The sequence below is a fragment of the Crocodylus siamensis genome, chromosome 3 (assembly GCF_052110815.1).
Source record: "Crocodylus siamensis isolate JL-2025a chromosome 3, ASM5211081v1, whole genome shotgun sequence".
Classification (NCBI taxonomy): Eukaryota; Metazoa; Chordata; order Crocodylia; family Crocodylidae; genus Crocodylus; species Crocodylus siamensis.
Window position 1 is genome coordinate 74,624,543 of NC_143397.1, and position 25,621 is coordinate 74,650,163.

General features: G+C 42.3%; 1 protein-coding gene and 1 pseudogene across 2 annotated transcripts in view; both read left to right on the forward strand.

Annotated features, from left to right (window-relative positions):
• The window catches only part of ROR2 (ROR family WNT receptor 2), a 263,938-nt gene that overhangs the window by 48,185 nt on the left and 190,132 nt on the right, over positions 1–25,621 (forward strand). The gene's annotated exons all lie outside the window — the stretch shown is intronic.
• LOC149868411 (uncharacterized) lies at positions 19,707–23,935 on the forward strand (annotated as a pseudogene).

Consider the following 25,621-nt stretch of genomic DNA (forward strand, 5'->3'; position numbering starts at 1 on the left):
TAGAAGGGAGTAGATCCTGGGTTCTAGCCTGGAGCCTTGCTTCTAATGGGACAGAAGCTGCCCCACTGTTCTCCATTCATTTTCTCCAGTGAATATTAAATTCAAAGTACAGTGGCTCAGCATTCATAACCTGAAGTGGGAACCTGAAGTCCTAGTCTCAAGCTGCATGAGTAGGGGACAGCATTTGTCCTGGATTTACAGTGTCTGCAGGTTTCCCTTTGCAGGCTGGTAGCATTCCAGGCTACAAGGGGCTGCTGAAAGTAGGACGTAAGGGGCACTGCCTACATGTACATGCCCACACACACGCATATGGCTGGGACCACAGTTGGGCAGTGTGGAAAGCAGCTCCCTGCAGGTAAGTCTATGGGGGGAAGGATGTAGGAGGGGTGAGAAGGGAGGCAGATCCAGGCCCCCATGGTGAAGGAGGGAATGGGGCAGGGGCTGGGGCTGCTGCCCAGCCAGAGTAGTGCATGGGGCTGGGGTGAAGACTGGGATGGAGCTGCTGCACTGCAGCTGGGGGCCCCATGCTGCCATGGTGAGGAGCCCCCTGCCCACCTGGCAGCAGCAGGGAGTTCTGCCCTCTGCTTCTTCCAGGCAGCCAGGGAGAACATGGCCAGTGTGGGATTCCCAAAGGAAAGGCAGCAGGCTGGGGAGTTCAGAGCCCACCCCGCTTGGGGCATGTGTCCCACCTTCCCCTTTTAAAAAGATGTTCACCTTACTTTAAAGGAATGCTGGAGAGTGGACTGTCTAACGCCTAAGCTGTGATATCTTGTTTGGAAAATCAGACAGATGTTCAAATCTCCTAGTAGGGGCCCTAGGACCTTGCTTCCCTAATACCTAGGTAGAATGCCCTAACCACTCAGCTGTTGTGTCTAAAACCTGGAAGGAACATTCTCTGGTGCTTCACATGCACTAGTCATGGTGGGGGTGGTGGGTTGTCTAGCTGCAGTTTCATGACTTACATACATACCATGCTTGTTCATATGTAGCTGCGTACCTGCTTGGCCAGTGCATGACCTACTCAGCATGCACAATATACATGTGTACATTTACACATTCACATTGCATGCATAATAGAATCTTACACTGTGCCTAAATTCCAGAAATGCCACTTACGCAGCTGGAAAACTACCATTTAGGCACATAAGGAGTAACAGAATTCTGCCCTTAATGTTTTGTGTTGATTTCATAGATTTCATAGACATTAGGGCTGGAAGGGACCTCGGGAGATCATCGAGTCCAGCCCCCTGCCCAAAGGGCAGGAAGTCAGCTGGGGTCATAGGATCCCAGCAAGATAAGCATCCAATTTACTCTTGAAGGTGTTCAATGTAGGTGCTTGAACCACCTTCGATGGCAGACTGTTCCAGAGCTTGGGGGCTTGGACAGTAAAGAAATTCTTCCTTATGTCCCGCCTGAAATGGTCTTGCAGGAGTTTGTGACCGTTCGACCTAGTCATCCCTTGGGGCGCTCTGGTGAACAAACGTTCCCCCAGATCCTGGTGGTCACCCTTGATAAACATATAGGTGGCCATCAGATCACCCCTGAGCCTGCGCTTTTCCAGGCTAAATAGTCCCATGGCTCTCAGCCTGTCATCGTAAGATCTGTTTTCCTGACCTCTGATAATGCGCGTGGCTCTCCTCTGGACTCTCTCAAGCTTCTCCACATCCTTTTTGAATTGTGGAGCCCAAAACTGGACGCAGTACTCCAGCTGCAGCCTCACCAAGGCCGAGTACAAGGGGAGAATGACGTCCCGGGATTTGCTCGAGAAGCATCTATGGATGCAAGCCAGCATTTTGGTCGCTTTACTAGCCGCAGCATCGCATTGCAGGCTCATATTCATCTTGTGGTCAATGATGACCCCCAAGTCTCTTTCTTCTGTAGTGCTAACCAATGTAGCACTGCCAAGCCTATAAGGGTGCTGCAGGTTTTTCCTCCCAAGGTGGAGAACCTTGCATTTTTCGGTGTTAAACACCATCAGGTTCTCGTCTGCCCATTTGCTGAGCTTGTCCAGGTCAGCCTGGATCACCCGTCTGTCCTCTGGCGTGGATGCTTTGCCCCAAAGTTTGGTGTCATCGGCGAACTTGGCCAGTCCACTCCTGACTCCAGTGTCCACATTGTTAATGAAGATGTTGAACAGTATGGGTCCCAGGACAGAGCCTTGGGGGACCCCACTGGTCACAGGACACCATGATGAGTGACTGCCATCAATCACAACCCTCTGGGTCCGACCACAGAGCCAATTTCCCAGCCAGCAGATCGTGGTGGAGCCAAGGCCACAACTGGGCAGTTTTGCCAAGAGGTGATCATGGGATACCAGATCAAAAGCTTTTTTGAAGTCAAGATATATGACATCAACCTCTTCTCCCTTGTCCAGGTGATAGGTCACCTGGTCGTAGAAGGAAATGAGATTGGTCAAACAAGACCTACCCGCAACAAACCCGTGCTGGCTATCCCTTAGAATGTTAGCCTGGGCCAGTCCATCAAGGATGGCCTCCTTAATAAACTTTTCTAAGATCTTCCCCAGGATAGAAGTCAGGCTAATGGGCCTGTAGTTAGCTGGATCCACTCTCCTCCCTTTTTTGAAGATCGGCACCACATTGGCCTTCTTCCAGTCTTCAGGCACTACACCAGAGCACCAGGAGTTTTCAAAGATCCGTGCCAGGGGCTGGGCTATGACGCTTGCCATCTCCTTGAGTACCCTGGGGTGCAGATTGTCAGTGCCAGCTGACTTGAAGGTATCCAGCTTCTCAAGGTCACGAGGTCAGCATTTATGGAGGGTAGGGGATCCCCCTCACCCAGATTTCCCTGTCCCATAGCAGGCATGGGCATCCCATGTGACTGATGAAAGACTGACGCAAAGTACCTATTTAATAGGTTGGCTTTTTCCTGGGCATCAGTTGTCAGTTGCCCCATCTGGTTTAGCAGGGGTCCAACATTGCCCTTGCTTTTCCTCCGGCTCCCCACATATCTGAAAAAAGACTTTTTGTTGTCCTTGATGCCTGAAGTTAGTTGGAGTTCAGTTGCAGCTTTGGCTCCTGGTTTGAATAGTCTCTAATTGCTTAAAACCATTTTAAATTACAAAGTGTTAAAAAAACAAACAAAACTTTACCCTGGAGAATTTGAAAAACACTTTTTTTTCTTCCTTTCTGAATTTATTTTTCTTAAGTCATGAATCATGAGTTGCATTGTATCTTTTTAGTACTAATTGTACCATTTAATCTACAATAACAAATATTGTTGTGAATGAAATAATTTTTGTATGGTCACTGAAAATAAATAGAAGTCTGCTCCAGTATTTTTATTCCAATCTTGGTTGAGAGAAAATAAAGAAAGGGAGTATCTTTTATGCGGATAGCATTTTGCAATAATTCTTAAGAGAAATGTTTGGAGTCTGGGATGATTCATACTGATTGCTAGAGGCAAACCTGTCCTGTCAGGATTTTAAAATATTACAGGAAAAACCTGTCGAGTACATAACCTGGTTGCTTCAGGTTATTTTACAACAGGTGTTTAATAAAGCATTGCTGTTCTGTTACAAAATGAACGTGGCTTTTCTGTGGTTTCATCCAAAACGAGTCTGGTCTTTTCTTTGTCTGTATTCGAGTCAGCTTGATTCAGATACAGTCACTCTTTTACTGTTGCCTTCATTGGTGGACTGAGTCATGTAAATTAACACAAAATAAATCAAAATTCTGCTGCTAGTGTATCCTGTATGGATTGCATTGATAGTTTGTCTAAATAAGAGCAGAAAGATTTCTTTAACCTACTTAAAAAATGTTATCTCTGACAACAAAACAGAGTGTGCAGTATGTTTCCTCTACAAAGGAATTAAAATGTCCCACAATCTGTTTATATAACTGATTGAAAAGCTAATTTCTCTTTTGCCATGGTTCTTAAATATTTACAGTTGTTTAACAGAATCCATGATAAGATTGTTTTTATTGACTTCTCAAGGTGAAATGTTTTTATCTTTCTTTTTGTTTTTTTAAACAGAACCTAGAATGCATCAGCTACGGGTAAAAAGACAATGATCAAAAGATATTTCCATTAGGCAACAGGCTAATGTTTGTCTTATCAAATACAGGAGTTACTTTATCTATAGAAATGTAGTATAACATTGCCTTTGTGAAGACTGGCAAGTTATGTATTTTGTCTTGTACAAATCCTGTTTGTTTAAAAGACCAGGTACAAGGATTAATGTGTCCAAATCCAGCCATTCTGTCTGAAACTGTGACTCAACATTGCCTAGTAGTTTCTATAGCCAGCTATTGGGTCTAATGTGCAAATGAAGAATAACTTTACAAGGCACGTAGTGCTGCCAACCTGTTTTGTGGAGGATGAAGCTCTAAAAGAAGGTAGACACATCTGAAAAGCAGGTTGTCTCCCATGTTGCTCTGAGGCAGTAGTAGCTTGCACATCAACAAGTCTGGGTTTTTTTCTTTTTTGGGGGGTCATTTTTGCCTGTCTGTTCATTTTATTATTTATAAAATGTGTACACTGGTTTCCCTGGTTAATATGCTATAACCACTGCATCAATAATGATGACATATTACCCTAAACATATGGTTGATATGAAGTAGGAATGAAAGGTCCTTGCAAACGTTTTAAATTTTAATTTCCTTTTTTCCTATGATTCAGCAAAAGTATTTTTACTTTGAAACCAAACTCTACATGTATGTAAAATCTCTGCATTACTATTTATTTATACAAATGTATCTTGTAGGGAGGGAAAACTATTGTATTCAACTATAAGTTTTATTGGCATAATATTCTTGTATTTTTCTTTCATATTTAAGCATACCACACTGTCACCAGCATTTTGCAAGTAAGTTTATATCATCTGACTATTCTGAAGATGGATTAAGAATTTTGAGTAGGAGAAATTAGATTATGAGTGCATTAAAAGTAAATCAGCAGTCTCTCATAAATTTGCTTTCTAATATATCTAGAATGATGTTACAGTTCAGGAGGAAATGAGGAGTAAGACTATATTTTTCACCTCTGTATATGGAGATTCTTTACATTTTATAGGGCCATGAAAAACTCCATTCCAAGGAACCCAACAGCAGGTTCATTCCATGTAGGAATCTTGAATTCTTCTGTGATTACATGTCAGTGTGGATCCTCACCATGGTGGTAGATCGCCTCATGCACATGAAATAAGTTCTTTTTAATAGCAGTGTCCAGAGCTGTACATGTACCCTGCACCTCCATGTGCTCCTACACTAGGGCATCCTCCAGCCTCTTATTTCATTCTCAGTGCACTAAGACAGCACCTAAAGAGTGTCCAGTAGGCTATTTACAGTGTAGCCTAAATCTTTTTAATATTGTCTATGGTTTTTCTACTTCTGAACAGGGCCAGATTAACACATAGTGAAACTAGGCATCTACCAAGGGCCCTAAGTGAAGAAGGGGCCCAGTTGTGCTTATTTTACATACTATAATTATTGAGTGAAAAAGTAATTTAAATATACAGTATTAAGTAGAGGCCTATGAGTTAGTTTGCCTAGTGACCACTAAAGGGTTAATCTGTCTCTGCTTTTGAACACTGTGATGTATATTGACCCATCTGGATTGAGTATTGAGAGCTAGTCCCACCTCTACTTCAGGGCCACTTGGTGGAGGTTTCAACCCTATTCTGATGGTTTCAAACCCTATCAATCATACAATAGATTTATTCCCGTAAAAAGAGGGATTCAGCAGGTGTCTCTGTTTAGTTGACTCCCATACTCCGAGCAGATGTTAGGCGTGCTTGTCTTTTCTCACGAAAATCTATAAATTACAACATAAAGTTAAATCTTCATCTCCTTGAGCAAACCAGTAAGGTCCCAACAGATGTAGAGAAAAATGGGTTGTTGAGAACTGCTAGCAGATGAGCTAGCTTCATTCAGTGTCCCATCTAGCAGACAAGTAATACCAAAAACTGTCCTGGAGAAGACTGCACAGAGAAAAGCCATGATACTGACAAAGACCCCAGCACTATTACTATAAAAGACAATACCAGCACTTTTAGCAGCAGGAGGGGAACAAAGCGGTAGAAGAAGCTCGGTGTTTTTCTATAAAGAAGACATAAAACCTTCAGAGAGAAAATCCTGGCAAGGTGGTGGGGAAACCACTTGATACCTGGAAAAACAAGCTGCTTATGTGGGACGTGTCCAGAGTTTTTCTCTATTGGCTTAAGGATCAAAACTCTCAGATTATCTCTTTGTCCCTTGGTATGTCTACATTTATTAATAGCCACCTTTCCTTAAACCAAAGGACTGAGAATGCTTCTGCCTCTTCGGTGCACTGTTCCCAAGTAGAGTCCCTTTTTCCAGGTAGTAGAGTCTTGGGGATCTCAAAGCCTATTTGGTTTCTCACCTCCCTAAGTGTCCTGTAGCTTTAGTATTAGTGGCATCTGATCCAAAATGCACAAAGTCATTGGTAGTCTTTTAATCAACTTTGGCTGATGCCCATAGGGCCTAAGAAAACTGTACATAACTTTAACTATCCCAATTCCCTGGGATGGGAGCCATAATTATAGGCCACAGAAGACCAGTCATTTGAAAGGACTTGCCTCTGCAACATTTTTATTACTTTTTTTGCATTAGCAGGAAGAGTGTCTCCCTGTTACTAAAAACTCTTGTAATGTGCAGAGAAATAGGAATTCCAGATATTATTTCTATGCCTGAAACTTTGTAATTGCTGCTATTTGTGCTGAATCACAAGCTTTAAAAGCAAAGTTCCCACATCTTTGGATATTGGTTATCAGGAAACATTAGGTTTGTTCTAAGCATGTGTTAGAGCACTCATATTTTTTCCAGTTTTTCATTGTTATGAGAACAAAGTTTTTCCTTGCTTGAGAAGAGCATCTTATATGCCTTATATACTGCTCCATTGTTGTTACTGTGACAACAACATTGAGAAAAGTTTGGCACATCTGTAGTGTTTCTAGAGCCCCTCTCTCCATGTGCTGTTGGTGGTATATGATCTTGATGTTTCATTGGCTTACCTCACAACTTTTTAAGGAGGTGCTATATGAATCGGCAGAATTTGGGAACCATTAAGGTGGAGCATTCTCTTGACTTTTCTCTTGAGCATTCTCTTGCTCCAGTACTTGAAATCTTTTAGACAATGATGGCCAACCTGAGGCATCGGTGATACAAGTGGCACAGGCAGCTGCTGTGTGCATGACAGATTGGGAAGGGGATAAGCAGTACAGTGACAGGTAGCGCAGGGAGCATTAAGCTGAGCAGTGGATCCGGCATGGGAAAAGGATCTGAGTGGTACTCAGGGGGTGTGTGGGGCTAATTTGTGACATGCCTGCTGAAAAGGTTGGCCCCTACTCTTCTAGAGAACAGGAGATCAAGTTGCCCAGACTTCCTTTCTACCATGGAAATTCAGGTGATGCAACAAGTCAGCACAAAAATATTCTTTTAGAATTGCAGCTGGTTTGGCCAATATTCAGATGGAACAGAATTTCACTACTGCACATTCAGTAGTAGTTATGAACCTAAATAGGATTCTGCTCATGCACCAGTTATTCTTCCTCTAATTTAACCCCTATAGAAACCTAGAGTTTCTTTATGTGGCAAGAGGTAAGTTTTGAAATGAGGTATGTTACCCAAAGGAAAAGAGAGGTTATGGAGAGAAATGATGTGTAGTAGAGCACGACTGTGTTTGCTGGGGCCAGGCCAAGTGAAAAGTGGATGCATGTCAGGACTGATTAAAAAATTGTGCAGTGTAAAAGTACAGTGCTTTATGATGATGGTGGAATGATTGGAAAGTAATAAAAAATGCAGGTTTGGACAGACCATTATTTTGTTTTAATCAGCTGTAAATCTAAATGAAAAAATATGCCTAGAACTAACTCAAAGTTATTCCAACTTAAAATTTTAAAAAATGTGGTTTAATCTATTTAACAGGTTTAAACTTAGAGTATCTTGGACCAAAATAATGTGGTACTTCTCTTTGCTCCTACATGAAAATAATACAATAGTGGGGATTATGGGAATAGCTTTTGAGAGATATGGGACCTATTTGAAAATCACAGGTGGTTAATTTTTCATAATTACAAGTTTCTCAAAAATTCTAGAAATAAATATTAATACATGCAGAATTCTAAGCAGCTACAGAATTTAAAAAATATCCCCCTGAAGAAACCCCTGTATTATTTAAAACATGTTTATCACAGGACATCAAAGAAATAATATTTTTCTTATTAAGTGATTGCAAGGGAAGTCTATAATACTAGAAAGAGACAAGAAGACTAGTAGTTATAGGAAACCAGAATTAACCTGTTATTAACAACAGAAGCATTAAATTGGTTTTAACAGGGGCAGCAACTTTTTTAACCATCCCAAAAGATTTTTTCAGGTACTTTGCCCTCATCTTTAAACCATTTGATCTGTAGGAATACAGGCAATTAGTTACTAATAATATACTTACAATACAATAAGGCAAATCTGTTTGTGAATAGGACTTTTAATTAGGGTCACCAGGGAATGAAGACAAAAGGAGGTAAGTAAAGAGCCAGGGGACCTGGATTAAAAAACTAGGAAGAGGAGGCAATAAGTGAAGATTTAGCAATGTTCTTAAGGAGATATTAGTACCATTGATTAGTTACCTGAAATATTTATATACTAATTTGAGAAGCACAGGGGAAAAGCAGGAAGAATTGGAGGTCCTCATACAATCAAGGAATTAGGATGCAATAAGGATAACAGAGATGTGGTGGAATAGTGCACATGACTGGAGTATGGTCATGGACAGGTACTCCTCACTTAACATCGTCCTGGTTAACGTTGTTTCATTATTACGTCGCTGATCTCTTAGAGAACATACTTGTTTAAAGTTGCACAGTGTTTGGTTAAGTTGTTTGGCTGACGCCTGCTAGTAGGTAACTACTACTGACATAATTGGTTTTGCTTAACCTCATTTTGCTTGAAGTTGCATTTTTCAAGAATGTAACTACGATGTTAAGCGAGGAGTAGCTATAGGTATAACTTTTTCAGGAAGGACAGCAGGGGAAAAAGAGAGATGTTTCTGTATATATAAAGGAGATGTATGCATATTCTGAAGTGTGATATGAGTAGGTCTGTTGAAAGTCTTTGAACAAAGGTCAGAGCAGACATTAGAGGACAGGATTAGGATTAAAAATGACATTGAGAAATTGGAAAAATAGTATGAATTAGGAAGAAATTCAATAAGGAGAAATACAAAGTATTGCACTTGGGAAGGAACAGTCAAATGCACAAATACAAAAAGGGAAAGTCTAAGCTGACTAAGCTGTAGTACAGCAGAAAAGGGCCTGGGGCTTATAAGTAAGGGTCTACTTAAATTACAGTTAGACTTTCCAACTTTTGCACATTGGTCATGGCATAAAGAGCACATTTCATGGACATTCATGAATGTGCTTTGGTGGCCCCACCCCTCGGTGTTGATTGGTGGAGAGGCCCTGGGTTGGGGAGGAAGGATGAGGGGGCAGCCGCCATCTTGACTGCTGGCTGCTCTTTGTGCAGCCTCATGCCTGGACACTTATTGGCAGAGAGGCCCTTGAGAGGAGGAGAAAGGAGGGGGTGGCGGCCATCTTTTCTGCTTCCCTTCATGCCACAGCCCCCACTGGGGAGCCAGCATTTTATTTTTATTAACTTTTTATTGTTGTTATTGATTTCGTGGCTAATCTCAGATTTTCACGGTTTCCACAAAATCTGTAAAAACCACAATTTAAGTAGACCCCTACTTCTAATAGTATACAAGTTGAATATGAGTTGACAATGTGATAACATCACAAAAAGGCTAATAGCTGTGTTAAAAAGAATGTTGTATGCATGTCACAGGACACGATTCTTTCGCTCTACTGTATTCAGCATTGGTAAAATGGTAAAACCTCACTTAGAGTACTATGTCAAGTTTTGGGCACCACATTTCAAGAAAGAGTCACACAAATTGGAAAGAATTTAGGGAAGAGCAACAAAATGATGATTTATGGGGAGAGATTGGAAGAACTGGGACTGTTTAGTCTACAAGACTTGATAACTTGATTTGATAGTGTTTTTCAAAAGGTGTTTTTGAAGATATGTACTGGACTTCAACTGAAATAAGGGAGATTTAGTTTTGATTATCCAAAATAGCTTGCTAATTATGAGAGTGGTTAAGCACTGGAACAGCTTACCTAGAGAGGTTGTAAAATATCCATTATTGGACATTTTTAAATGCAGGTTAGATGAGTGTTTGTCTGGCACGGTTTAGCTAGGGATATTCCTGCCTTGAGAAGGTGGTAACATTAGGATTCTCTTCTAATTTTTTTCCCTATGATTCTCTGTTGCCATCATAATGGGCTGCAAAGCATTCTTTGCCCTTTTGTTCCCTCTCTGTACAAGCCAAATCCCAGAAATTAATTGACATTAGCTGTTCTGGCAGAGCCTGCATGGATGTCAATAACAATGCCCAAGAGAGAGGACCCGGGAGGGGCTCTGAGTGTGTGCTCATCCCTTCTGAGAATGGGAGGAAGGGAGATGTGAATGGTTAGGATGTGCTTCTTGATGACACCCATGGGCTTGGCATGGAAGATGTGTAGACAAGTCTGTTGGTGCCAAAGTCCTTTTGTGAGTCTAGTCCCATACTTTCATGTTAATTCTTAGTAACTGGATACAGAAATAAGGGGAAAGAAAAGCTGGATTTACTTACATAGTTGAAGTATGAAGTATGAGGGAACATAATTAAGAATCCTGCAAACACTGTATTATGGACAAAACAAAGTAAAGCACAAAACCTTGGTACTGACTGTATGAAACTACGTCTGTTCTTGTATTCTTCCACGCTTGCATAGTAGTGAGTATCCTGGGGAAATCTGATCATTTTAGCCTATGTCTACTTTCCTGCCATTTTGATTTTGTATGTGGAAGAATGTCTTCTTTGTGTGTATCTGTTATGATCTCTCTTCTTTTCATGTGCTGAATACCGCTTCTGTTTTCCATAAGTAGCCTCAGTGATTTCCAAATCCAAAAAAACAGACTCACCAGCTAGAGGCTGAAGAACAACCTTCACTGAAATGCATCCTGTCTCCTAAGTGACTTCTCCTTGTCAGTGTAAACATCTGCAAAAATTCACTTCTACTCGATTGCCCTCCCCTTCCTTGCTACCACATTCATGCTGCTCTTTAGAGTGTCATTCTTCATCCTTCCATTGTCCCAAGTCTGCAGATCTTCATCCTAAGGAGCAATTTAAATGTTGAATGCAAGTAGCAATACAGGATTTTGTCTTCCCGGCTTTGTCCTTGAACATTTGCAGAGTTGATTTAAGCACGTGCTTGAAGTTCAGCACATTGCCATGCTGGGGTGAGAGTTTTTAGTTGCCTGCAAGACTGAGTCCTTAGTTGACATCTCTATTTGTGTGTGTAATTAAGCACCACTGCGTACACAGAAAACACCATCAGAATGTCAGAAAGCCAGAGCAAAGATTGTATTCACAGCTGTTGCGCTGATTGCTGTCCTATCTTTTATTTATGCTATTGGGTAGCTTTTTCCTTGTCTTTTAAGATAACAATAGCCTGTACAGAAAATAAATCTTTACTATGAAGTGAAAGCCTGTTAATATTTTGCTCTTCAAATTCCAGACAAGTTCCTCAGATATCTTTTTCAGACTATTTGTCAAGTGCTCCCTCTGCAACAGTGTTTTGGATTGCTTTCTGGGATGTTTATTTAATGGACTAAATGGACAAGGCTGACTAATCTGCTGTAACGTGTTATAAAAGTTCAGCTCTGTAAATGAGTTGCAGGGCAAATTTAACTTCTAAAAAAGGGCAGACTTTCAGATTGCTCTCTTCTGAGCATTGGACTCAACTAGATTGCAGGGCTCTTGTTAAAGTCAATGGCAAAACTTCCATTGGTTTCACTGTGAACAGACCTCAACTGTGTTTTTGGAGGGGGGGAGTCAACAAATCTCAAGCAGGTCAAGGTCCACAGTAAACTCTGTTTAAATAAGATTGCCACTGGAAACAGTTTTATCCAAAAGATTAAGGTGTGAGGCATGGCAGGAGGATGCAAACAGAACAATGCTTGTGCTCATTTGTGCAGATATGAAACAGCCAAATTTTTGTGTAAAATAAAAATCAAGGGCTGAAGAGTTGCTTCTAATGCTACTTGCTGGATCGCACTATACACTGACTTACCCTATTAACTTTTTTGAAATTAGGAATTTTGCAACATCTCATTTTTAAACAAATGTCTACTTCTGCAGTGAACTTTCTGTTGTATATTTTCATCCTACACTCTGCTTTGAAACACTACTTGGCAGATTTAGAATACAACAGGAAATGGAGTCAAAATGTGCACTCCTGGAGAACTCCAGTATAGTTTGCAAGCTACTTAAGAAAGTAAACCAGGCCTGGAAAAAGAGTTTATTAACCTCCTGCAGCTCTATTTACTTTATGTTCCAAAAAAGGATAAAAATAATTTACCTTAGAAAATTTACAAATGCACATTTATATTCTTGTTACTTGTTGGCAGGCAAGTACTAGTGACATTTGTATACAATTACCAGCGCTGAACTGGAGGGATTCACTCAATTTAATATTCCCTTTTACAAAAAATTGCACCTGGGATACAACTGAATAGAGATTTTAAAAAGTTTGGTTTAGAGCAGTCAAAGTGTAGCCAGTTCTGATATCTTTTATTTTCTTTTTGAAACTAGTTCTCACAACATACAGCTAGAAACAGACTTAATATCCTTCAAAAGGCACCTGGGTCTATGTTATGAATTCTTTTAAAAGGTGTTGAAAAGATATTTTGCTGAGTACTAAGACTGTTATGGAATCACTGAAGTTATTCAGTATCTGAAGTCCTAAACCATTTTCTTTTATAAAACTAATTTTGATTTCCCCCTATTTTATAGAAAAGCCCTTTTCTTCATAATGATTCTCATGTACTCTTTGCTCAGAGAATAATTTATTTTGGGAAGTCTGAGGTTCTTGGACATGTCAGTTATGGATAACTGAAGAAAAGGTGTGTTTTTATTACGTTTTTTTCTGCAGAAATTTGTTCATGTAAAAACTTCAGTAAGAACTAGCACACAAGGCCTATTTTGTTTTTACCAAATGGGAGTGCAAAGCTTTAAGTTATTAGTAGTAATATTATCATGTGTTATAACTTTGTTGAGAGGTCTGGTGAATGTTACAGACTCTACTTTTTGTCATCTAAGTTCTGATTTATAAGAAAGAAGAAAAAAATTACCTCATTTTGTTGGGAAGCTGACTTCAAAATATTAAGTGTTTTTACTAGACATACATGTTTGCCACATTCATTTTTTTCATTATAAGTCACTTTTCACTTTCATCATCATGTTTGGAGTTTTTTTTCAAAATGTTGAAGATGTTGACAACTTCCTCAGTTCTTTTGTAAATCTTCTGTTTTCTCAACTTCCCAAGGTGGAAGGTGGTTAGGGAAAGATGATTAAAATTAAGTTTGGTGCTAGAAACTTTACTAATTTCCTGAGTTTCTTATGTGAGTACCTAAGGTATGACAGTTTAATTTTTTTAAAAGGCAATATATTTTCAGTCTTAGTTTTAAAAAAGAATGTTTGTTCTTTTTTCTGGAAATAATATAACATCTGTCATGATTCATGTGAAGTCCTCCCCCCCCTTCCCCCTCCGTTGGAAAGTACTCAAAACTTCATTGAGTGATCAAAGAAATCTTCCAACCAGATTCATTAATGTCAGTCCATTCTAGTAATACATTTGAAACCCTTTTTAATACTATATTTACTTCATGTTTAGCACATATCTTTCCAATTATGAAGAAGGGGGTTAATGTGCTGAAAACCTTTTGGAGGAAGCTGTATTAAGGAAAAACCAAAACAGGAGTAATTTAGCCATCTGTGATTTGGCAGTTTGAAACAACATCTTAAACACTTATGGCTTGTGAAAGGGTCCATTTTTTAATACTCCTCTTCTCTCCTCACCTCTTTTTTGCTCAAACATCTGAAGTTGAAGTCTTCTGGGTGTGGCACACTGGCTTAAAATTTTGGTATAGAGAATATATTATTTGTTCAATGTTGGAAGTATGCTTCCTTTTTCAGACTTTAATTCTTTGGTGTTTCTATGGTTGACTGTCACTGATTCACAGTTGGTTATGAAGTAGCCAGTAGTTAAGTTGCTTTACTGTCCTTTTTTTTATAAATAGCCATTAAATCAACTTGACTAATGTATCTGGTAGTGTTAATCTTTTCTGCTCAGGAAACCTGTGCTTGACTTTTTAATGAATTGCCTTTATTTTAAATTACTATCATATTCCTATAACTGAGGACTCTGAGCTATGAACACCCATGACAAAAGCTCAGTTACATGACATCATTATGAAGCTGATTATTGTTTTAATTACTGGAGGTTGCATAGCCAGACCTGTCCAGTACTGCAAATCAATCTTAAATCAGTATTATAGACATTTATAAATCAAACACAAATTTATCTACTGTGCTAAGACCAGTGTACACAAGCTAACAACCCCTTTTTGATTCTTTATAATGAAGTAGTATAGTCCAGGGATGCTTGCTAGGATATCTTTTTTCAGAAGAATATTTTAAACTTTGTAATCATGAGGGTAAAGGTGGAACCTACAGAAAATATGTGACTTTGTACAGACTTAGAAATGAAACTTAAAGTACTCTGCTGAAGAACTTAAATAGATTATTCTGAGAAGGTTGAATATCTACCAGATGCCTATCAATCTGAAGACATAAAAGCCAGTTTTGGCAGAGGGATAGGAGGAGTTAAGCTTAGGGTCAGTGCCCTTATGAAAAACATAATTCTCCTGTTGCAGTGGATTAGGAAAGTCCTTCTAAGCTGCTGCCTCTAGAACAGTGGTCTCCAAAGTGGGGTGCGCAAGACAATCCATTGGGGTGCGGCAAGAAAATATTAGAACTTGTTTTCTATTTCTATTTTTATAAATATACATATATTGGGGGTGCGTGCTCAAAAATGTTTTACTGATAGGGGTGCGTGAATGTAAATATACATATATTGGGGGTTCGTGCTCAAAAATTTTTTACTGATAGGGGTGTGCAATCAAAAAAGTTTGGAGACCACTGCTGTAGAAAATGGATACATACAGCCACTTACCAAACCTGATCTAGATTCACAAGGCATATTTTAGCTGTGTGAACATAGACCAGGACCACCATGTATAGTTGTTTGCTGGTCCCAGGTTCTGTGCAGGGAAGCCAGAGTAAGTAACCCAATGTGTATGGGCTCCACCATTTGTATCAGCTTCTGCTTGTTAACATTTTGAACTACTGTCCCCTTCTATCTTCCAGAAGTAGGAAGAAGCTTTATGTCTTTTCTACCATCTGTGAAATGTGGGAACTTCTGTCTCCTCAGAGCCAGCTGTCTGCCAAGTATGAGGATGGAGAAGTTGCACAGGAGAGATCATATTACTCTATCTGTCACAATCCCTGTATATTTTGAGTCCTTTTCCACAATGAAGAACTCCAGTCTGTGTTTTATAGTTTTCCTAAGCAGTGCACAACTGAGAGGATTCATGACAGTTTCACTGTTGCCCATAGGATTCTGAACAGAAGTTCTAAACCTCTTCAGAGTTTTAATAGTGCTCTGCTTTTATCGGTTTGCAGATGTGAGATGAAAGTATTGCAATAATTTATACTTGAAATGGTATCTTTACAGCTATAAGGCCTGCATTTTTCCTAAAAATCTGAAAGACTGAATACTGAAAAAACAGTTTATTCTCTCCCAGTTACCTGGGAGAGTGCCCATTTGCCATTGGCTAGCTAGTGTGTAAATTTTTTAAATCTTGATTTTTAACTGGTGTTAAGTTGTCCCGAGAATCTACAGGACAGGAGATATGCATAACTCACTGCCCTAAATAATTTCACGGGTTGCTTTGTCTTGTTTTGTTGCATTTTGCATGGCCGTTTTGTATTTTCCATTATTGAGCTATGTGTGGCTTTGCTGGCAGAACTGTGAATTTCGCAATGTGTTCTCGCTAGTAATCAACTCTTGTTGCTGGTGCCAAATGGGTTATTCAGCGGGGGGAAAAGTAAATTTAGGAAAGCTAGATCCAGCTATTTCTCAACAGGAAGGCATCTAAACAGCATTTAAATCTCTATTGTACTCCCCACGCCCCAATAAAAATGGAATTAAAGAAGCAGGCAATAAGACTTCACATTTTAAAGACCTAATAACATCATATAAATACTTGCTGAACTTGTAGAATCACTAACAATTTGTGTAAGACATGTCAAATATTTGAGAAAATTCTAGAATTGATAGCACATTGTGCCTCTCCAGGAGCATTTTAGCTCATTTTCTTGCAAATCAGTCATTATCAAAGACAAGTCTGGGACATTGCATTTCAGTATCTTTTTCCTACTGGACTTAAATTTGCACCATTAGCACTTTATTCTCAATTTAGTGTTGAGTTTGTGTATTAAAGCACCCAATGTTCTTGGTTGCTGATGGGTATTGGTGAAGTTGGATATAGTATTTGAGGTTATATAACTCTTTTAAAATAGTGTTGCTTAGCTTTTTTGCCCCGTGGGCCAGGTAAGTGGCCTGGAGCTGGATTGAGCCCCATGTGCCAGAATTACACTGTACCCTTGCATCAGAATTGAGCCCCTCTCTGCCTCTGTGCTGGGATTGGGCTCCAAAGGCCTAGCACCAGCCCTTCCCAGCCCTGCTCCCCCCACATCAGAATTGGGCCCTGAGGCCCAGCACTGCCCCCACCCGACCTTACATGCTGGGATTGGACACCTGATCCAGTAACCATGATCCAGGGCTCCCCATAAGTCAGGGTTTGAGCACTTCTGCTTTAACATCTAGGAGACTGCCTAGATAGCAATTATACTATAGTTTTAGGAAGCCTGTCTGGTTTATGTGCTATTTCCCATACACCTTTTGTTGAAGCAAAATTTATATGAAAAAGTTAGGATCCTACTACACTATGTACTTTCAATTCTTGCTTTTTCTAAAGTGTAGATTATGAGGTTTCCTTCCTATTGGTAATTTCTGTTATGAACATGTTGGGCTCATACACTGTGTATGCGTGTGTATGTATAGTATATATTTGTGGTTTTAAAAATAATATTTATTCTCTCTCACTTTCATTATAGATGCTTTCTTTTCTGATTCAATTTCTGGAAACTAGTGAGTTGTCAAACAATTTTGATTGTTAACTGTTTCTCATTACCTTTAGCTTCTAGTTTGGGGCCCTCATAGTGCACATTATCACTTGTATGGCAGCCGCCATACTTTATATTCAGAGGTAATCTGAATGGCAAGCTGCCTGAGATCAAAGATTAAGGCCTATATTTTCATGTGTTTACCAGGATTGTTGCCTTACATTTTGATACAAGTGTCTCATGACTCCCCAATATGTAATATATTCTAACACACAGTAAGACAAGAAAAAGAACCAAGGAAATTCGTTAAGCAGTTAATCTAATTACATAACCATTCATCCTCTCAGATGGAAAACTGTATGAACACATTTTTCTTCTTTTCCTGTTCATCTATAGACACCATATCCTTATCTACTATGTTCATGGTTTAGAAACATAAATCCACTGAGTCAAAGGTTCATGAGTTTGCCCAATCTCCTTATTAAAAAAAAAAAAATCTCTCCATGAAGGCTTGTCATACAAAATCACTTCTTTTTTAAATCAAGAGTTTATGTTACTTATTTTGATTAGTTTAGGACTCATAAAAACAGTTGTTTTTATACAAACTGGTAAAATTGCCTTTGGAAATGCATTGGCGTGAAAGTTGTTCCATAAATTTAATAATATGTAAAATGTTTCGTAATGTAGAGACATCATTTATAATATATGTATGTAGCTGTTTCGGCCAAAACTAAACATAGGTGCCGATGACACAGAGCTAGAAGCTGAAATAAGAAAGCAATAGGCGGAAAGTCCAAACTGTCAAACGGAAAGTCCCATGTAGCAAACAACCTAAGTTACGCATGCCCAGTCGTGCACAAAGCACACAGCCAGTGCGTGATCAACCAGAATATTCCATACAACTCGCATTGTAATTAGCTAACCACGACATATATAAGCCAACATAATTTCTGCCCAAGGCAGAGACCCACCAGAACATGCCTTGAAACTTTTCACAAGCTGGCCACTTGCGAACATCTCTCCGCCACTGTCATCTCCTGGCGTACCCCCGCCCTTGCATGCTCGAGTTCGATCCGACTAGTGATTCATCTGCCTAATAGCTAATGACTGGTTTTGCAGCTGTCGTTTGTAACCGAGCTTGACCTGTGCTGCACTGTTTCTGGTAGCGTAAGTAAAAATAAAATGTTTTTCCGCAACCATATGACTATAAGTCGCCTGACTCTCCGCCGCTAGCCCCCACCTGCTTGATTGTGTCAGCCCAGACTGTGACCAAGCAACTTGGTCGCCACATGGTGTCATGAACAGGATCCAGGGGAGGTGAGATGGAGTCAGAGCTGATCCGCTACTGCCCATGGTGCAGTGGAGAGTGTCCCATGACCAACTCAGATGATCTGTGGGCACACATCGCCTACCACCAAGTGGCCAGCTTGACCCTGGCCACAGTAACCGGGTACCTTTCCCTCCGAGAGGAAAACACCGGAGGGAAAGAATGGGCTATCCAACTAGCTCCAAGCTCTTTCAGGTGTGTGATGAGCTGCCCTACTGTCAATTACCACCCCCGGGAAGAGATCGCTTCCCTGTCCCTCAGCCACGTGAAGTCCCGTGAGCGTGGTGAACCCCAGCCCCACCCAAGAGTTTAGCCAATACATCCAGCATGTATGGGAAGGAGGCGAGAGTACCCCTCCGGATAAGTTCAACTGTCTGAGCCTCCTACAGGTGTCTAGGGGGCACGAATTGCTGACCCAGCTCTGCGGAAGTTTGGAGTCTGATGGGCGGACTGCCACAAAATGGTTCGGCCCAAAATGGGACACGGGAAAGATAATTAGTGTCTTGTTCCGCACCTTTACTGGCTTGCTGTGAGAGAATGCAAATTTAGAAATCCAGTTAGAAACTGTTAGCTGAGCTGAGGTGAAAAATGCAGTGATGCCACTGCCCCAAGATGGTGCCGGCGAAGAGGGGAAGCTGAACGACCTGGAAGACCCCATGAAAAAACCCATGCCACCATCCGCCTGGAGCCCACCTTCTACAGCACCACCCACACCGTCACGGCTGCCATACACACAGCCATTCCCAGAAAGGATGGAAGCCACGGAGGCCTGCAAAACCGAAAGTGATACAGATAAGTCCGTAGAACTGAACATTCTTTTGATTTCACCAGGTGCTCCACCACCGCTGTATCCTGATTTCGCGACGGCATTGCCTGTTTCAGTGCGCAAGCATGTGACGGGCCCTCAGGGCCAAGGGACACACATCACTGTTACTACCCGCACACGTACTCGAACTGAAATTAGCGATCTAAGGAAATAGACCAGCATTCAACCCGAAGAAACCCCAATCATCTGGCTAGGGCTCCTAGTTGCAGAAGCAGGAAGCGAAACAGTCAACTAAGATGAAGTGATGCAACTAATTCACAATACCGCTTGGAGCAGAGGAAAGGACCCCGTTCCCATCCTGGCAAACGGACACTGGCCGATACCACTCCCAGCTTTAGTAGTTGAAGCCTTAGGACGCAGGATACATGCTTGGCACAAAGGTGCACCGGGTCACCCAGACGCAAGCTCCTTAGTGTACGCAGTCCTTGGAGCTTCCTACACTGGATGGAACCCGCAACAGCAGGCATTAAACCTTACCGTCGCCCAAGCGGCAGGTAACTGGCCTCAACGCTATCTGAACCAATCGGGAAATGTCCCCACTCTGCTTGAAGCAGTAGAAGCTGCCACCGAAGTCTATGGGGGAAGCCATAGTCTAACTGCATGCCTACTGTTACAGCCGTCTGTCAACGGCCCAGTAGCACATGTTTTGGGCCAAATGGGCCGACTCCAAGGGGCGATGAACATTCAAACCCGAAAGACTGCACTTCCAGTCACCGATGACGGATCAAGCACCCCATCAGCCTACCCAGTTGCATACGCTCCTACTCGTTCTAGTTGGACCAACCAGAGACCCCAAACACGCGGCCCACCTCCAGAACAGACACAGCAGGAATGAGCAATGTTTGGATTCCTGTTGAACAACTCAGGCCTCACAAAGACCCAACTCAGAACACTCGGGGATGAAGGACAGAGAGCCATTGCAGTGAAGCTGGGATTCAACTTTAATGTTCCTCCACCCAGCAAGGCAAAAAAATGAGTAATCGCCGTCGGCTTGACCAGCGGTGTTCCACAATCCACCTATCCTGACCCTCGCCCATACGCTACTATCGCTGTGCAAGACCCCAACAAGCCACATAGTATAGTACCAACGAAATTCCTCCTCGACACCAGAGCTCAGGTAAACATCATTAAGTCATATGTTCCTCACAAGAAAACCAACAAAACCATGATGGTCCAAGGCCTCAATGCTATCACGATCATGAAGAGAGTAAAATTCCTCACCAATAGCCACGACAAGTACCTCGACACAGTCATAGGGGGCATCAACCTCCTAGGTATACCTGGCATCCGAGCTCTCAATCTCAAACGTCAAGTTCTAGAGGCCCTACTGATTACCCTTGCAGCCGAGGATCAACACCAACCGACATTACAAAACACCTCAACATGGCGATATAAACCCATCCCCACCAAGGATCACCTGCAAGGTCCCCTACATACCTTACTTACACTTCTAGTCCAACAGCATTGTATCATCCCAGTCCAAACCAGCACCCAACTATCCCCCGGATGGGAAATAGCAAAACCTGGGAAACCAGATGCGGTACGACTAGTGGTGGACTACCGCGAGGTAAACAAGCGCTGTAACCCCCTCGCCCTAGTGACTCCCACCACTCTACTCCAGTGTGTCCAAGAAATGGCACAGTTCCAAGCCCGTGAATGGGTTGGCACCACCCTTGACTTTAAAGACATGTTCTTTTCAATCCTGATCCATGATGAAGATGGAGTTCTTAACATGTGCATCAGAGGAAGTATGTTTCGGTGGAATGTTTGCCCACAAGGGTACTGCAATGCTCCTGCTCTGGCCATCGGTGCTATGAACCAGAGTCTCCAAAAATTTCGTATGGAAAACCCAGCAAGTAAAATCTGGAGTTATGTAGATGACTTAGCCATCATGGGCTGCGATACAATGGTGGTACGAGACGTAACAAAGCATCTAGTACAGCACCTTACAGAAGCTGGCTGGACAGTTAACTCAGTGAAATCTTGCCTCGAGTCCACCAACAACATTATCTTCCTTGGCACAACCTTCGAAGGAACTACCCATTGTGGTACTGTCCATGACCCGATCGACACCTCCAATTGGGAAAAACAACCACTGACGATGAAAACTGAGTTCCAATCTTTACTCGGGCATTTAAATTGGCTCCGCTATCACATCGAGCCAAAGTATTTACCTGTACTCGCACGTGTCCAACGACAAATTCGAAACAAGACTCGCCAAAAAACTCCATGGACCCTACGAAATACCAAAGCCCTCCAAGAATTGTTAACGGCAGTTAAAAACACCCCACTACAAGCCATCGACCCAACAACCCCACTGACTATCACAGTTGGGTACACTGAAGAACACCTGTTCTCAACAGCACGCAATACACAGAGAGAGTTAGTCTACACCACTCACCACACCATACAAACTGCTCAACACCGCTACGGCACAGCAGGGAAGGTCCTGCTGGCTGCACAGCTGGCTGAATCGCTAGCAACTGGAAAAGGGAAACTTCAAGCTGTAGGCACAACCCTGCTACCGTGTCTACTCCATGACCAGCCAGACCCCAACTTCCAAGGAGAACCAGCGACGTGGGGTACATTAGTTCTCAACCATCTGTACCACTGGCACGGTTGGCAACACGAGGACCTTGCCCCACTTGAAACCCTGCTGACAACGCATACCTTGTATAGCACTACTGCCCCTGCTTGGATGGCGTCAGACGGGACGACACAGCATGGAGGAGGTTTCGGCTACTATTGCAAGGCCTGCCATGATGTTAAATTGTGGGCAGGGTACAACCGTGCTCAAAGAAACGAACTTCTGGGGTTCAGAAACATGGTCCGACGCTGCCTCGAGAACCACGACGGAACTCTGCCCGTTCCCGTCATGGCAGTCAACTCCCAGTTCATCTGTAAAGTAGTAACAGGCAGTGCTATGGCCACGGAGTATGTAGACAACTGGGAAGAAATTTGGGAAATGCTCTCAACCTTTACAGTGTTATCACTCGTAAAACACAGAAGGTCCCACGTCACTTCAACTGACCCAGTCCACGAAACAATCGACAACTGTTTACGAGACCAACTCCGTGCTGTGTCCTTACTGTCGAAGAAATTGACACCAGCATACGAGCAGACCCTTTCCTGATGTGGCTCCATGAACATTGGGGCTACCCCGCTCTCCCCATGCCTGCCACTCCCAGTGGCGCTGAACAATAAAGGAGAAATTACCTTATGGTCTCTGTACAGACTGGGAGTGAATTGCACAAGCGTGTGAAGCCTGCGTAAAAAAAAAATGTCACCCCACGACTAGCCACAAGGGGGCACTAGACCCACTTACCTTTGCTCCCGGAAAAACGTGGCAAATCGACCTGTTAGGTCCCTTCCCTGGGGCAAAACCCCCAAATAAAGGACTAGTGATCGTAGACCTTGGCACTCGTCAGTTAGCAGTTATACGGTTAAGAAAAACAAATGCTGCAGCCGTGATGACTGCATTGGCAAGTGCATTTGCCACATGGCAAGTTCCAATGGCAATTCAATCTGATGGTGGACCACCCTTCACTTCTACAGCCATAGACAAATTCACCCGACTCCATAATATCAACTGGCATCACCATCTTCTGTATCACCCACAATCCAACGGAGTAGTAGAAAGGAAAGTCGGACAGTATAAAGGAAGCCTCCGACTCAAAGGGAGCAGAAGTTATAAAAAATTGGGTAAAGCACAATCGCAAAGTCCTCATCACACTCAACACCGGAAAAGAGCTCCGGAACGAGAGAACTCCACAAACCGCAACACCCTGGACACCAAAATTCTCTCCATAGGAGCTAGTTTGGGTCACTTTCCCTGACCCTCGTCAACACCATCCACAAGTACTCAAAGGGATGGTGCGAACGTCAGAAAGATACCCCAACACCTACCTAGTGTCTTTAGAAGACAGCACGCAAAACATCCTTGTTCACCACAATTGGCTAGTGAGGTGGTCCCTACCAACTAATAACTGACCCCCAAAATTTTGTGTGGAAACTGTGCTGTGTCTTGCTTTGTCTTTCAGCCCCATCCTGCTAACGCCAACCATGAGGCTCGAAGTACTACTTGTATTGAGCTTCGTTGGTCTGCTATTATGCAAGTCCGGAATCGGAGACAACTTGTTCCTGATGATGCTGGGTCTCTCCACCACTGAATGCTTTGACCCTGGAGAGAACACGATGATGACCTACCGCCTGTGTTTCACACGGCTCAGTGCAGCTGAAGAGACTGGTATCATTACTCATCTTGGCTGACCAAAATCTAGCACCGATATATCCAGCTATCTCAACCTTACCTGCTGTAACCTCCCCACAGTAGAAGTCTCTGGGTTACCCTATACTATTAATGTCACCACATATACCACTTCATCCAATTGGCCGTATGTGTGTATTGGGAAAACTTGCCCCAGTAACACCATTAATTGTGCCACCACCATCATGCAAGTAGCTAAGAAACTCAATCTCTCCCTATCAAACTGTACTGACTCAAATGAAAGAGCCAGGTGTCCCATTCACCAAATTGGGAATTGTCTGCAAAACATTCACTATCGCCACTCCGGATGGCAAAATCCACATAAACAAAGCCACAACGTCTGAATGCTTTGCAGCATTCTTCACCTAACCAAAAAATTGTGTAATGATTCTGCCCAATATAGAGGCTCATCTTTTCACGACATGATTTTCCTAAATGCCTCCACCCCCTTTACTGGAAATTTATCTGCTTCCCTAATGCTAGGCCAGCTTCTCTCCACCCTGAGCAACCGCGTCCCCTTGTGACCGGTGCTCTTAGTGGAGAAAGTTGCAGAATTAAAGCACCTGATGGCTTTTTACCCCCAGGCTGGCTCTGGTTTAACCTAAACAAAAATACCACTGCCCTAGCTCCGGACCTTAAAGAAAACGAAACCGTTATCCCCGTAACCTCCCTGTGAAGTCTGCAGGGCTTAACGATTGGCTGGCGAAATACCACACACCAGCGCAGGGCCAGAACAAAATGCTCGTTAACCAACGAACCAGAGAATTATGCCTACACACTCATGGACAGATGGGATGTGTATGGCCTCTGGTTCCCAATGTGGGGTTAGAATTGGAACTCCTATAAAATCGTTCTCTTATCCGAAACCATTGCCAGCCTCACCACACTCGTTACAGAGGGGTTCCAAGACGTCGATGAGTCAATTAAAAAACTTCAAGCAGCAGTGTATTTTAATTGCTTAGGCCTAGATTATCTGTTAGTTGAACACGGTGGACTATGTGCTGTGTTCAAAAACGACACCCACTGCTGTTTGGAGTTTACCCCACAAGACGGAGGCAACCTAACCAAAGTTATAGGAGGTCTCAAAGATATAACTACCAAACTCCGTGAGATAACCGGGAAAAAGGAAAGTTGGTTAGATTGGGCTTTTGGGTGGACTGATTGGTTCAAGTTTGGAGGGTTAAAATGATACTTACTAATGTTTGGTTTTATATTGTTGTGTTTTGTGATCAGTATCACCTGCTTATGTTGTATATTCGACTGGCTTAAGCGCAAAGTTATGAGTTTGTCTGCTTTTGTATATACTCACTTGTCAAACCAGGATGTACTTGAAGGGGACGATGAGCTTTAGCTCTTGTGCCATCAGCATGGGGGCATGTCTTGGCCAAAACTAAGCATAGGTGCCGATGACACAGAGCTAGAAGCTGAAATAAGAAAGCAATAGGCAGAAAGTCCAAACTGTCAAACGGAAAGTCCCATGTAGCAAATAACCTAAGTTACGCATGCCCAGTCGTGCACAAAGCACACAGCCAGTGCATGATCAACCAGAATATTCCATACAACTCGCATTGTAATTGGCTAACCACGACATATATAAGCCAACATAATTTCCGCCCAAGGCAGAGACCCACCAGAACACGCCTTGAGCCTTTTCATAAGCTGGCCACTTGTGAACGTCTCTCCGCCACTGTCATCTCCTGGCGTACCCCCGCCCTTGCATGCTCAAGTTCGATCCTATTAGTGATTCATCTGCCTAATAACTATCAACTGTTTTTGCAGCTGTCGTTTGTAACCGAGCTTGACCTGCACTGCACTGTTTCTGGTAGCATAAGTAAAAATAAAACATTTTTCTGCAACCATACGAATATAAGCCGCCTGACTCTCCGCCGCTAGCCCCCACCTGCTCGATTGTGTCAGCCCAGATTGTGACCGACCAACTTGGTCGCCACAGTAGCCAGGCTTGTATTGTTCTCGATCTGCAGTGCAATTACTTTGGCTAAAGACATTTTCAGCAATTTTGGTTAATAGTAAAATAACACTCTAGAATAATAACAACTATATGGTAATTCCATTTCCAGCATTACTTATGCTG